Here is a 13,382-nt window from a genome sequence, read left to right as displayed (position 1 = left end):
TTTGTTTGTTTTTTTTTTGCACTTGGTTGGGTTTTTTGCTCTGCTGGCTAGCCAGGGGGACCAAAAATGTTCTTAGCCCTTGGTAAAAAAACCTAGGCCTGGCCCTGTTCCCACAGCTCTCCCCTCTGTATCATACCAAACATAAGATGGCTCTCCATTATACATTTTTCAGGTATGCACCTTTGTGTTTCTCCAATGCCGCCCCTTAAGTTTGGGAGGAGCTCCCATAAACACCCACCAAAAGAAAAAGACAATGGTGAGGCTATTGGTGTACTGATGCTCCTACCTGGCAAGCTGAGCAATACGGTCTCATTGTTTCCTTGCACTCACCATTTGTCTGCCTATGTCTGTCAGGCTTTTGTTGTGGACCCTGGGGCAGAGCAGCTGGGGTGCTGCTGGTTGGCCTCTTAAGGGGGGTAGTCTTATACGGCAAGTATAGGCGAAAACCTATGTTTTAACTAGAAAATTAGGGGGTCGTCTTATACGCCCAGTCGCCTTATACACCGGAAAATACGGTATTAAAATGTCAGCCTTGTGTAGAAAGAGGAACTGTAAGCTAATCATCCTTTTCCAAAATGCTGGCATAGGAAAAGTAGCCCAAAATTGGCAAATTAGCCTTCAGATAAAACGAGGATTTTTCACACTGTCAAATATCAGTCTTGTGTTTTCATTATTAACCTTGTTCCTCGCAGAGCTAGAAACTCCAGCTTCCTTCATGAAAGTTAATAACTATTTGAAGATTACCTGCTTTTTTCATGGTTGCCTAAGTCTAGATTTTTATAAACTGGATCATCTGGCTGCTTGCAATGTCCCTGTTCTGCAAAAGGTTCAGACTGATTTTAGAATAACTTCTATTTTAAGATGTTTTATTTTAAGCTACTTTATTCAAAAAACAACTTTGTGAGACTTGTGAGTCACGAAAATTTGTCTTTTCTATAGCCTACACTATGGAGAAATGCAATAAGCTCTGTCACTACAAAATATACTTTAAAAAAAGCAACCTTTTCTAATGCATTAGCTTAGTGCTCAGCTAAGAAACCTTCACTATCTATATACCACAATTTTACCTCTTACAGCAGAGCCTTTCTATGCGCCAATGGCTTACCAAGTCATTTAAAGTTTATCTGCAAAACAAGGATGGAACATTCTAACACATCGTTCAAAGGGCCTTGTTTTAACATGTATAAGCTACATTTGTGACCCTGAATGAACTCTGGGCTTACACAGCTACTGCATATTACATTCTCTCTTTTGATAACTCCCTGTGATGGGGCAGAGCAACCCCACCACTCGCTAACGTTACCCGGGGCCGCTGAGGGAGGGGGCACGGACGCGGCAGGCCGCTCGGGCCTAGAAAGCGGGAGCGGGGAGGGCGTGGCGCGTCATCGAGGTGCGCCCAGGAACGTGACAGGTGACGTCACGGGCGCGACAACGGAGGGGGAGGAGGGAACCCGGAAGAGCCAGGACAGTAGAAAGAGGGCAGGGGGAGACGCGAGGGGGATGGACGGTGTGGAGGGAGCAGAGAGAGAGAGAGGGGGCAGCGGGGGGGGGGGGGGACCTCTGCAGGAAGAGCCCCGGAGGGGGAGGCCCCAAGTGGGGCGGCCGAATAGTCGGCGCGGCGGGCCGGCGGAGTGGAGAGAGACCCAGGGCGGGTCGTGGATCCCGAGAGCAGGTGCGTTTGGGGTGCCAACCCCCCTGCTACCACCGAGGCACGCTCTCGGTGTCAGGGTCCTGGGTTGGGGTCCGGAGTGAGGGTGGGCCCAGAACCCCCACTCCGCCTAGGAGGTGCGGAAGCGAGCAGTGCATTGTGTACAATCTAACTTCTAGCGGGGCGGGGCGGCGGTTTGCGCCGCGCCCCGTGACACATGGTGGAGAATGTGGGCATGACTGCGCCCCTGTAACTTAGGGAGCGAGGGTGGTGGGTTTTGGTTTCCACTCTATTTTACTGCCATCTCAAATAGGCAACGGCACCATGGATGCCGACAAAATCGTAGAATGGCTGGTGGATAGCCAGCGCCAGCTCCAGAGGCAACAGACGGAGGCGTTGTGACAACTAACCTCCGAGTTCAGAGAGCAACAGAGGCAGCTGGTGAGGGAGCTGAAGGATGGGACGGGACTGATCGGACCCACCAACGAAGGAGAAGAGGACACGGCAGGCCCGGCGCGACTCCCCATCAGGCTCGCCAAGTTGGGGGCTGAGGACGACGCGGAGGCATTCCTGGTAACTTTTGAGCGGGTGGCCACGGCTGCCTGCTGGCCCCAGGAACTCTGGGCTACCATACTCGCCCCCTACCTGTCCGGCCCGGCCCAGCTCGCCTACCGAAGCTTGTCCGACCGTGACTCGCTATGTTACTACAAGGTCAAGGAGGCGATCCTTGACCAGCTGGGCATTTCCCCTGAGACGTACAGGCAGAGGTTTCGGGCGGCCAAGTATGCAGCAGGGGAGCGGCCATGGGCGGTCGCCCAGCGGATCCGGGAAGCCGGGTTACGGTGGCTGGAACCTTCCGCCAAGACCGCGGCTCAGGTGGCCGACCTGGTGGTGCTCGAACAGTACTTGCAAGCACTCCCCGCAGAGGGCCAACAATGAGTACGCCGGCACCTGCCCGGAACCCTAGAAGAAGCCGTGACGCTCATGGAGCACTTCTTGGCAGCAGAGGCACCGGAAGGACACGGCAAGGTAGGAACGGGGACCAACCCGGTGGGCCGGGGAGGACCTAGCCCCAGAGGGAAGGAAGGGCGGGATAGCACGGGGCCTAGAGCTAGAAGCCCCCCAGCCCGAAGGCCGGAGCGACGATTAGCCCCGGTGTGGCGCGGAACCGAGGACCATGGAAGGGGGGAACCCCGGGCCGACGCCGGAAGGAGTGTAGAGGACGCACCGAGGGTCCAGCCGAAACCGACGTGCTACCAATGCGGCCAGGAAGGCCACATCCGCCAGGACTGCCCCGTGATGGACTGCACCTACGGCCAGCCCAGACCCCGGAAAGGCCCACGGCAGGAGGTAAGCCGGGCCCGCATGATAAGGCAGGTACGCTTGAACGGGGAGGTAGTGGAAGCCGTGTTGGACTCGGGGTGCGGGCAGACGCTCGTACGGAGAGACGCGCTAGGGAGAGCGGGGCACATGGGGACACCGGTTTGGATCAAGTGTGTGCACGGGGACACCCAGCCGTACCCGACGACCCGAGTGAGGTTACACGACGGGAGCCAGGGCGGGGAGCTGCGAGTCACAGTAACGCCCCGACTACCCTACCCCATGTTATTAGGCAGGGATTGGCCCGGGCTGCGACGGCTTCTAGGTGAACGGGGCCCTACCGACTGGAGGGACACACAAGAGGCGTGGGCTACCCAGGAGGAGGACGATGGCACGACACCCCCACAAGGGCTAGACAGGGATGAGACGCGGGCGACCCTAGAGGTTGACACAGGCGACTTCCTAGCCTTGCAGCGGGAGGACCTGTCATTGCAACACGCCTGGGAGAACGCGCTGGGGCCCCGGGTGGAGAGCGAGGGGACCGAACAGCGAATCGAACAGGGCCCCCACTTCGAGATCCAAGGGGACCGGCTTTACCAGGTCCCGGGGACAGGAGGCGGGGAAACCCAGTTAATTGTGCCGAAAGCATACCAGTGGCGGGTGATGGAGATGGCCCACGACAACCCCTGGGCCGGGCACTTGGGTACCGAGAAGACCCAGCAACGGGTGCTCCAACGGTTTTATTGGCCAGGGGTATACCAGGACGTCAAGAATTTTTGCAGATCATGCCCCCAGTGCCAACGGACGGCGGAGGCCCAGGTCCCTCGAGCAGCCCTAGTGCCCATGCCGCTAGTATCGGAGCCCTTCGAAAGGATAGGCCTGGACCTCGTGGGACCCTTGGAGCGGACCCGGAGGGGGCACCAATATATACTGGTGGTGGTCGATTATGCCACCCGCTACCCAGAAGCCGTCCCCCTGCGCAAGACCAACGCGGCCACGATAGCCGACGAGCTTGTGAAAATGTTCGCCCGCGTCGGACTCCCGAAAGAGATCCTGACCGACCAGGGCACAAATCTGGTATCGCGCCTAATGAAGGAGCTGTGCAAATGGCTGCAAGTAAAGAAGATCTGCACCGCAGCCTACCACCCCCAGATGGACAGGTTGGTGGAGCGCTTCAACAAAACCCTGAAAGCAATGTTGCGAAGGCTGGTCCAAGACGACCCCCGAGACTGGGACAAGCTGCTGCTGCCCCTGCTCTTTGCAATACGGGAGGTACCGCAATCCTCAGTAGGGTTCTCCCCGTTTGAACTATTATATGGCCAACGGCCACGGGGTATATTAGACTTGGTGCGGGAGGGATGGGAAGAGCAGGCATCTACCGCACTGGGGGCGGTCCAATACGTAATTAAGTTGTGGGACCGCATGCGAACTATAGGGAGGTGGGTGCAAGAAAACCTAAAAAAGGCCCAAGAAACCCAGGCCCGCCACTATAACGCAGGGACACGGCTAAGGGCCTTCAGCCCGGGCGACCCGGTGTTGGTACTGTTGCCGACAGGGGAATCCAAATTGCTAGCCAAGTGGCAGGGGCCCTACCGGGTGACTCAGAGGATCGGGGAAGTGGACTACGAAGTCCAGGTAGGGGGTAGACACAGTCAGAACCAAGTGTACCACGTCAACTTACTAAAACGATGGGTACCCCAGGAGGAGCCCCCATCGGAAGCCCTTAGTACGGAGATCAAGTTCGGGCCCTGTGGCGAGGAAGAGGTCACATGGGCGGCCAGCCCCGTGGGGATGGAGCTAAATCATGTTCAACAGGCACAACTCCGGGCGGTACTACAACAGGCGGCAGCCAGCTTGACGAGCCGACCCGGGAGGACGACCACGGCGTACCACGAAATCATGACGGAACCGGGAAGACGGATAAGAGACCCGGTGCGCCCCATTCCCCGGAAGTTGTGGGACACGGTCCAGAAAGAGCTGCAAGACATGTTACGGTGGGGAGTGGTGGAGAAATTGCAGAGCGAGTGGCGGAGCCCCATCGTACTGGTCCTGAAAAAGGACGGGGCCATACGGTTCTGCATCGACTTCCGTAAACTGAACGCGGTATCGAAGTTTGACGCGTACCCCATGCCCAGGGTGGACGAGCTGCTGGAGCACCTGGGGCGGGCGGAGTATTTATCAACGATTGACCTCACAAAGGGGTACTGGCAGATACCCCTGGCGCCGACAGCCAGAGAAAAGATGGCGTTCGCCATCCCGTTTGGACTATTCCAATTTGTCACCATGCCGTTCGGATTACACGGCGCGGCAGCCACGTTCCAGAGGCTGATGGACGAGATCCTGGAAGACCACCACGACTACGCCACGGCATACATAGACGACATCGTCGTCTTTAGCAGGACATGGGAGGAGCATTTACAGCAGCTGGGAGCCGTCCTGCAGGCGCTCCAACAGGCAGGACTCACAGCAAACCCCAAAAAATGCCAGTTCGGGAGAAGGGAAGTATCCTACCTCGGGTATACGATGGGGAGGGGACGGCTAAAACCACTACTAGACAAAGTACAAGCCATTAGAGACTACCCCCGGCCCCACACCAAGTGACAAGTACACCAGTTTCTGGGCCTCGCGGGGTATTACTGGCGGTTTATAAACCATTTTGCCTCCCTGGCAGCCCCTTTAACAGACTGACAAAGAAAGAGAAACCCCAAAGGGTGGTGTGGACGCCCCAAGGGGTGCGGGCATTTGAGACACTCTGCCAGTGCCTGGTGTCGGGCCCAGTGCTACGGCCTCCCGATTTCGAAAAGCCATTTCTTTTGCAGACTGACGCCTCCGAGGTAGGGCTCGGGGCAGTCCTCGCACAGGAGGAGGAGGGCGCGGAGTACCCCGTGGCCTACCTAAGCCGGAAGCTGTTCCCCAGGGAAAGAAACTATGCCATAATAGAGAAGGAAGCGCTGGCTATTAAATGGGCCATAGACTCTTTACGCTACTTTCTTACAGGCAATACCTTCAGGCTGGTGACGGACCACGCACCTTTCAAATGGATGCAGACCATGAAGGATAACAACGCACGGATAATGCGGTGGTACCTGAGTTTGCAACCCTTCCATTTTGACATTAAACACAGACCTGGTAAAGATAATGTGAACGCGGACTGTCTCTCACGGTTGCCGGGTGACGAGCAACCAGGAGGCGTACAGAGTGTAGAAAGGGGGGAGGTGTGTGACGGGGCAGAGCAGCCCCGCCACTCGCTAACGTTACCCGGGGCCGCTGAGGGAGGGGGCACGGACGCGGCAGACCGCTCGGGCCTAGAAAGCGGGAGCGGGGAGGGCGTGGCGTGTCATCACGGTGCGCCCAGGAACGTGACAGGTGACGTCACGGGCGCGACGACGGAGGGGGAGGAAGGAACCCGGAAGAGCCGGGACAGTAGAAAGAGGGCAGGGGGAGACGCGAGGGGGACGGACAGTGTGGGGGGGGGGGGGGGAAGAGAGAGAGAGAGAAGCGGGGGGGGAACCTCTGCAGGAAGAGCCCCGGAGGGGGAGGCCGAATAGTCGGCGCAGCGGGCCGGCGGAGTGGAGAGAGACCTAGGGCGGGTCGTGGATCCCGAGAGCAGGTGCATTTGGGGTGCCAACCCCCCTGCTACCACCGAGAGGCACGCTCTCGGTGTCAGGGCCCTGGGTCGGGGTCCGGAGTGAGGGTGGGCCCGGACCCCCCACTCCGCCTAGGAGGTGCGGAAGCGAGCAGTGCATTGTGTACAATCTAACTTCTAGCGGGGCGGGGCGGCGGTTTGCGCCGCGCCCCGTGACACTCCCTAAGAACAGAAATCATTTAAGCAGACAACACAAAGGCATAATTTTCCAGTCACCTTCATTAAGAGAAAAGCCTTAAATGATTATACAATATGGGCCAAATTTTCAACCCAGAATACCACATATCAGATATTTAGATCTGAGTAACTATGACTTTTGTACCATAAATCTAAACCGAATAACGGTACATACTACAACCCTGCTCCTGGTGCTGACTCAGGGCAGGCAGACCTCTTCAACTGCACATAATCAGTAGTAAGAGCCAGCCCTATCCCCATTCTTGGCAGCTGTTATACACTTGCCTGTGTGTCAAATTGAAAGTTTAGAATATAAGGTCTTCTGAGGCAAAAACTGTTTTCCTATTAATTTTATGTACATTTTATGCATGATAAAACAAAGGAATAATAAAAGTGACAGTGACTGCACACCTAAAAAAACTGCAGATGCAAAATCAGGTCTTATGTGTTGTAAAATCACAATGATAAGAAAAGACAAGTAAGCTAGGTGAACATCAAAAGCTAAGAAAAAGGCAGAGGCCAGACAGTATGAAAAGTGTACATAAAACCTGGATCTACCTTAAAGAAAAAAGTAATTCAGAAAGGTAAAACGCACAGACATCAAATTGCTACCAATTTTAGACCAACCTCCTGAAACAAAGCTGACATTTGCAGAATAGTTCTTTGAGTGCTAATGGAACAGATGTAGGTCTAGTATAAAAATGACTGCAGTAAGAATATTGCATTGTACCACAGATTTTAAAAAATCATATTCATACAGAAGTAGAAGCATCTCTGCAAATACATCATCATTATAGGAAAGAGACCTCTCATAGGAAAAAAGTCACCAACATGAGAGACAATAATGTTGTTAATTTAGGCACATAGGAATTGTTCATACCGGATTAGAACAGACTAATATCTTCTCTCAGATGATGGTTGTTACCAGAAGCATCAAAGGAAGGGGCAAGCCATAATAAAATATAAAACTAAAAATAAAAATCTACATACAATGAAATTCTGGTTCTACTGAGGTCAGTGGATCATATTGGATGTATATAAGGCTAGGGTTTCACCTGTGCTGAATAATCATGTAATAACCTGTCCTTATGGGAAGCGTTTCCTTGAGTGAGGGTTGAGGAAGAATGAGCAACAGAGGGAAGGGGAATGAAGTGAACAAAGTGCAGAGCCTCTGAAAAGCGGGATCCCCGGGGGCCTGGTGGAAAGGGCAGGGTATGTAGGAAGTCAGTAGTTGGTTTGCACCAGGAGTGTTCACTTATGTATATTTCTAGTCTTTCTAAATGTGAATGTGACTCGCCATATAAATATGCAGGCAAATTTAATACACCATATTTTGGAGCAATGTACCGACAGTTTGATATACTAGTAAAACTACAGTTATCCATACTCGTAAAACTACAGTTATCCAAAACATGAACGAGTCTCTGGATTTCTACTGCAGTACATCAAAATCTTGGAGAGCTAGATGTATTCAGCCTCCTCCAGACATTTGGATAACTTAGGTTGTATTATAGAGGCTGGAAACCTCTCTCTACTATGCAGACATTCTTACACGCATACACCACAAGGCCCAGATTCTGAGCCGTGACCGCTGTAGAGCTAATTTTTGTGGCCCTTGAAATCTAGGGCTAGCAGGGAAGGGTTTGATCCTCCCTTTAAACTAGATTAGCCATGTTTGTGCTGTGTGAATTTAAAACATTAGGGCAGTCTAGGGGCCATTCTAGCACATGGAAATAGCCAGACCAAAGGGATGATATCCAGCCACATTCTCTTGTCCTCTGCTATGTTCCCCCTATTAGGGATGTCAACATGTAGTCGACTACACAATTAGGCAATAAGCTTGGGCTGATCTTGTCAACTCCAGGCACTCTTGCCCCCTCCGCCCCCCCCCTCCCCCCCACTGCCTCTGTATCAGAGGCTGCAAGGGGCTGGAGGGGAGTGGGACCCAGTGCCCATGAGGAGCTGGCTTTAAGCAGGCTCCCCACAAACACCAGATCTGCCTGTCTCTACCCCTGCCCCCACTGCCTCTCATAGAGAGCAGCACGGAGAATGTGGGGGGGCAGGGGGTAGGCTGGAGCTGATACATTTAGGAAGCTGGCTTTCAAGACAGTTCCCCATGCATGCCGACTTTGTTGATCTGCCTGCCCCCTCCTTGCTGCATCCCATCAGAGGCAGTAGCTCATGTGGGAGGAGAGTGATCTGTCTGCCTCCCCCCCACACCCCACCCTGGGACTATCAAATAGTTGTGCAACCGGTAAGATTTCATATAGTTATACGACTATTCAATTACACAATATCTAGCTTCCCTATCCCCTACATCAGGGGCTAGAAGCAGAGCGCATCATTGGCTCTCCGCCATCCATATGCTATTTTCCCTGAGAGCTCTCTCCTCTCCCCACACCACACTTTCTGCTTCTTTTACAGGGGAATGACCTGATCCAGTGTGCTTACTGAAGTTCAGGTCTCCCTTAGAACTGCTACATAGGCACAGCTATGCCATGTAGTACATCCAGTGAAGATGTGCTTTCCTGTCAGCATCACTATGTCATCTCTGCTAACCCTATCCCACTGACATAGTACTGGTATGGACAGTGCTTAGGTTGCTATATTTTAGATCACTCAAAGGAGGGTCTTTCACATCCATGGACCATGAAAGTTAGATCAGTCAGTAGTAGCATAGACCCAGGGGCAGATGACCGTTTTGCGGGGCCCCAGGCAGCATAATTTTGCAGCCCCCCTCTTTGCCACGGTGCATGCGCAGGGCATTTTGAAGCGCGGGGCCCGGGGCGGCTGCCCCTTGTGGGAGAAAAATCAAATAACTCCAATTATGTCGGGGGGGGGGGGGGGGGGGGACTGTGCAGAAATCAAAACTCTCTAAAAGAAAACTGCTGTAAGGGTTAAAAAGTTTTCCAGGCCTCTCTCCCTGTAACAGAGAGAAATCAAATTAGCTCTAATCAAGACCCTTACAATACCTATCTCAAGTTCATGGATACTCCTAGTCTGTTACAATTTGACATGTAAACCCTTATTTTTGTCACCGTTTGCCTTGTAGACTTCTCCACTCCACATTCTCATGTGCTTTTGTTTTGTAAAACTTACTTCTAGCATTCCTGGGGTGAACAGAAGTCTCAGAGTACTTCTGCTGAGACTTTGATATGTTAAAGAAAAACAATCCACAACCGAACTGTCTAAGCATTCTGTATAAAGGATCCAAAAACCTGTAACTCAGGGCTGCTTTCACTCTTGGAAGTGACAGCCTGCATGCATGCATCATAAAGTTTTTCCTTCTAGATTTCTCTCCTGCCTCACTGATTTGACCTCCGGCCTCGGACTCTTCTGGGGGCTCTGTACCCCAGGGGAGCGAGATTTCCCCCTCACCCTGCATAGACCTGCTCTTGAAACTAGAGTTTGGCAAGCCCAACACAAGTCACCCGATTACAAACTGCATTAATATAGAGGCAAGGTGGGTGAGGGAAATCTCTTCAGAAGAGCTCTGTGCAACTCAAAAGCTTGTCTCAGCTACAGAAGTTGGTCCAATAAGATATTCCCTCACCCACCTTGTCTCTAGTGCCTTGGAACCCCCTGGGCTAAACACTACATGCATTAATAGACACATTTCTCCATTCATGGTGGAGACTACTGAAAAACTAAGCATTTATTGCTTTTTAAAATCGTTTTTCAAAGTATCGCCCTTTTCTTATTCTATTCTCTGAAGTGGAATTGTAAAGGGACATTTACTGAGTAGTGGTGAGAAGACTGCTGTGCCAGACAGCAGGGCCGACAGCTACCAGGAGCAAGGTGTGGGACAGGGCCCAGCTCAATGCCCCCAGAAGCAGTGGGGCTGGGCAGAAGCAGCAGAACCAGGGCAGCCAGCCCAGGAATGAAGCGCTGCTCTTCTCCCACCTCCCTCCCCCCCCCCAGCATTCAAAGCTGCTGAGAGTGCTCAGCACCATGCTCCAACACTTAAAGGGGCCCATGGGTCCAGCTGCTGCCACAATAGCAATGGCAGGGGCCAGAAGCTCTGCCCCCCCCCCGTGCAGATGCCCCCTTTGCCCTCCCTTCATCAGTGTGCCTGGCACCAGAGCAACATGGCACTTGAGAAACTCAAAATGGATGGTGCTATGGCTGCTCAAGTCATTAAATGTGAGGGACAGGCTATGACTAATGTCTCACTAGTATCTCATTGAAAAAAAAATCAGCGCTATGTTTATACACGCCCCTTCTGTTGATCTGAAAAAAGGCAATATTTTTTCCTGAATAGGAAAATAAATCATAATACTTACATAGGCTGTTTAATCCATCTGTTTCCAACAGCAGTTTGATGATGATTTGGTGAGGCACTGAAAGTCAGTTCTGCACCTGATGCTATGCAGACATTAACTATTGCTTGGACAGGGCTAGAAATATGGAAAGGCAGAGTGGGCCCTTCAATACACTTCCAAAACTATGAGCCTTCTGTAACTCCAAGCATAATAGTAGTGAACTACTCACAGGTAAACACAGACTTGGATCCCTATATTTTAGTACAGCAAGAGACAGAGAGTTAGAGAATTAACACACAACCCAAGTTTTCATGAGAAGCAAGTTATAAACTGGGGGGAGGGGGAAGAGAGAAAAGGCATCGTATTGAGAAAAATAATTTTCTAATCCTGTCTTTTTAAATGCAGTTCTCTCTGAAGTTGTATCATGTAGTTCTCTACCACACCAGTTCACTTTGTTAAATACATATTGGCACAAGCTACATTCGTATCACCAAAGTATTAGAAGACAGAAATCCCTCGGGTGTCTGTCAAAGGTAAATATCTGTCCAGGATGGGTCTTCTCAGTGAGTCTCAGATTTCATTCTGTACAACCATTTGTCATTGTCTGTTCTTGATTCAGTAGCAGGATGAGTCACTGCTCACTGGTGAATCAGGTCAGATCTGGTTACGTCAATCTTACGAAAGGCTATTATAACTAACTCTGAACCACATCAGTGATGCAGACAGAGGCGGGAAAATGGAAGAGGGAAAGGAGAGAGAAAATTCTAAAAATATTATTAGAGACACCAGAATTTTGTAAAGGGTCTTGTCATCACCTTGTAATTGGTGCATGGCAAAAAGTAAGTTTGAACAGCATGAGAGCCTGGAGAGAACAATGTGATCTAATCAATGTCAATGAGTAACTACAGCTAAAGCAGTAATTAAAGCAAGTAAGAAAGAAAACCCAGTGTTACAGTGAACGAAGTCACTCAAATGACCTTCTATCAGCTCCTGAGCTGGCTACTTGTGCCCAGCGTATAAAATATTACTGCACTGGAAAATAATCAGTTACCTACTTTTAATGTAAACTCATCCTCCAAAAAGTGAATAAGCAAAACAAGAGATTGTAAGTGTCCCAGAGACTGCCAGCTCAACGTTGGCACTAGGTGCCGCTCTCCAATGCCCTGCTGCTGATAACGAAAGATAAGTCTCCCTTCTGTGTTGTTACGGTGGGGTGAGGCCAATTGCAGGGCTGCATGATGTCACTAGGAGTTTACTGGGACAGAATTAGCATATTTCTAATTGCTCCCTGCAGTTGGAGAAGGAGGCAATTAAAGATTTAATGACCAGTTTAGGTGCTTCTAACCTTAATCAGAAAAGGGCAGTTTTCCTCTCCCTCTCTACTGCCTTTAGTGACTGCTTATTGGCCATTTCTCAGGTAGAAAGGGAGTAGACAAATTGGCTGTGGACATCCCATCCTGGAATAGTCCCAAACCCCACTGCCCCCATAGTAAATAACTGAGCCTCAAGGAGGAAACCTTCATTGTGAGAATCCTTCACTTCTGGCACAGTTATAGCATACACTGTTACAGTCAGACAGAAGAGATAAAAACCAGGCTCTTACCACAGGCTTCCCCCCACATGCTGGCCTCTGGAGCCTGTCACTCATGCTCTTGCCCCTGACTCCTTCCCACTCAGTTTGGGAACCTGCTAAGTCTCAAGGAAAAGCTTCGTTTGAAAGTGAAAATTCTGTTTCCAGCCTTCTTCCTTGCAGACATGACATTGAACACAGAAGTTCAATGCCAGGGTTGCAAGTTTGCAATTTTTTCTGATGTTTATGATGGGTGATTCGTGACTTCTCCTACAGCCACCCAGGTTTGGTGCTTAATACCCGAAAAACTACTCTTTCTATTTTGGAAAGAACTCTAAGCAGTAGGGATGTAAAAGGTTAACCCATTACCCAGTAATCATTGGCTGCGTCTAGATTGGCATGATTTTCCAGAAATGCTTTTAACGGAAAACTTTTCCGTTGATGGGGCTTTTTTGCAGAAAACCACGTCTAGATTGGCACGGACGCTTTTCCGCAAAAGCACTTTTTGCAGAAAAGCATCCGTGCCAATCTAGACAGGGTTTTTTTTGCGGAAAACAAATCTAAGCTGTCTACACTGGCCCTTTTGCGCAAAAGCGACTTTTGCCTGAATGGGAGCAGATTAGTATTTCCGCAAGAAGCACTGATTTCTTACAGTAGGAAGTCAGTGCTTTTGCAGAAATTCAAGTGGCCAGTGTAGACAGCTGGCAAGTTTTTCTGGAAAAGCGGCTGAGTGAGTGTCTGGCCCTAGCTGCTATCCAC

At 51.1% G+C, this 13,382-nt stretch overlaps 1 protein-coding gene across 2 annotated transcripts in view; it reads right to left on the bottom strand.

Annotated features, from left to right (window-relative positions):
- Positions 1-13,382, bottom strand: part of PDE8B (phosphodiesterase 8B) — a 158,517-nt gene that overhangs the window by 90,165 nt on the left and 54,970 nt on the right. The window lies entirely within an intron of this gene.

This window comes from Pelodiscus sinensis, chromosome 6, assembly GCF_052426305.1.
Source record: "Pelodiscus sinensis isolate ZL-2025 chromosome 6, ASM5242630v1, whole genome shotgun sequence".
NCBI classification, from domain to species: Eukaryota; Metazoa; Chordata; order Testudines; family Trionychidae; genus Pelodiscus; species Pelodiscus sinensis.
Note: the sequence above shows the minus strand (reverse complement) of the source record. Positions and strands in the feature narration are given on the sequence as shown.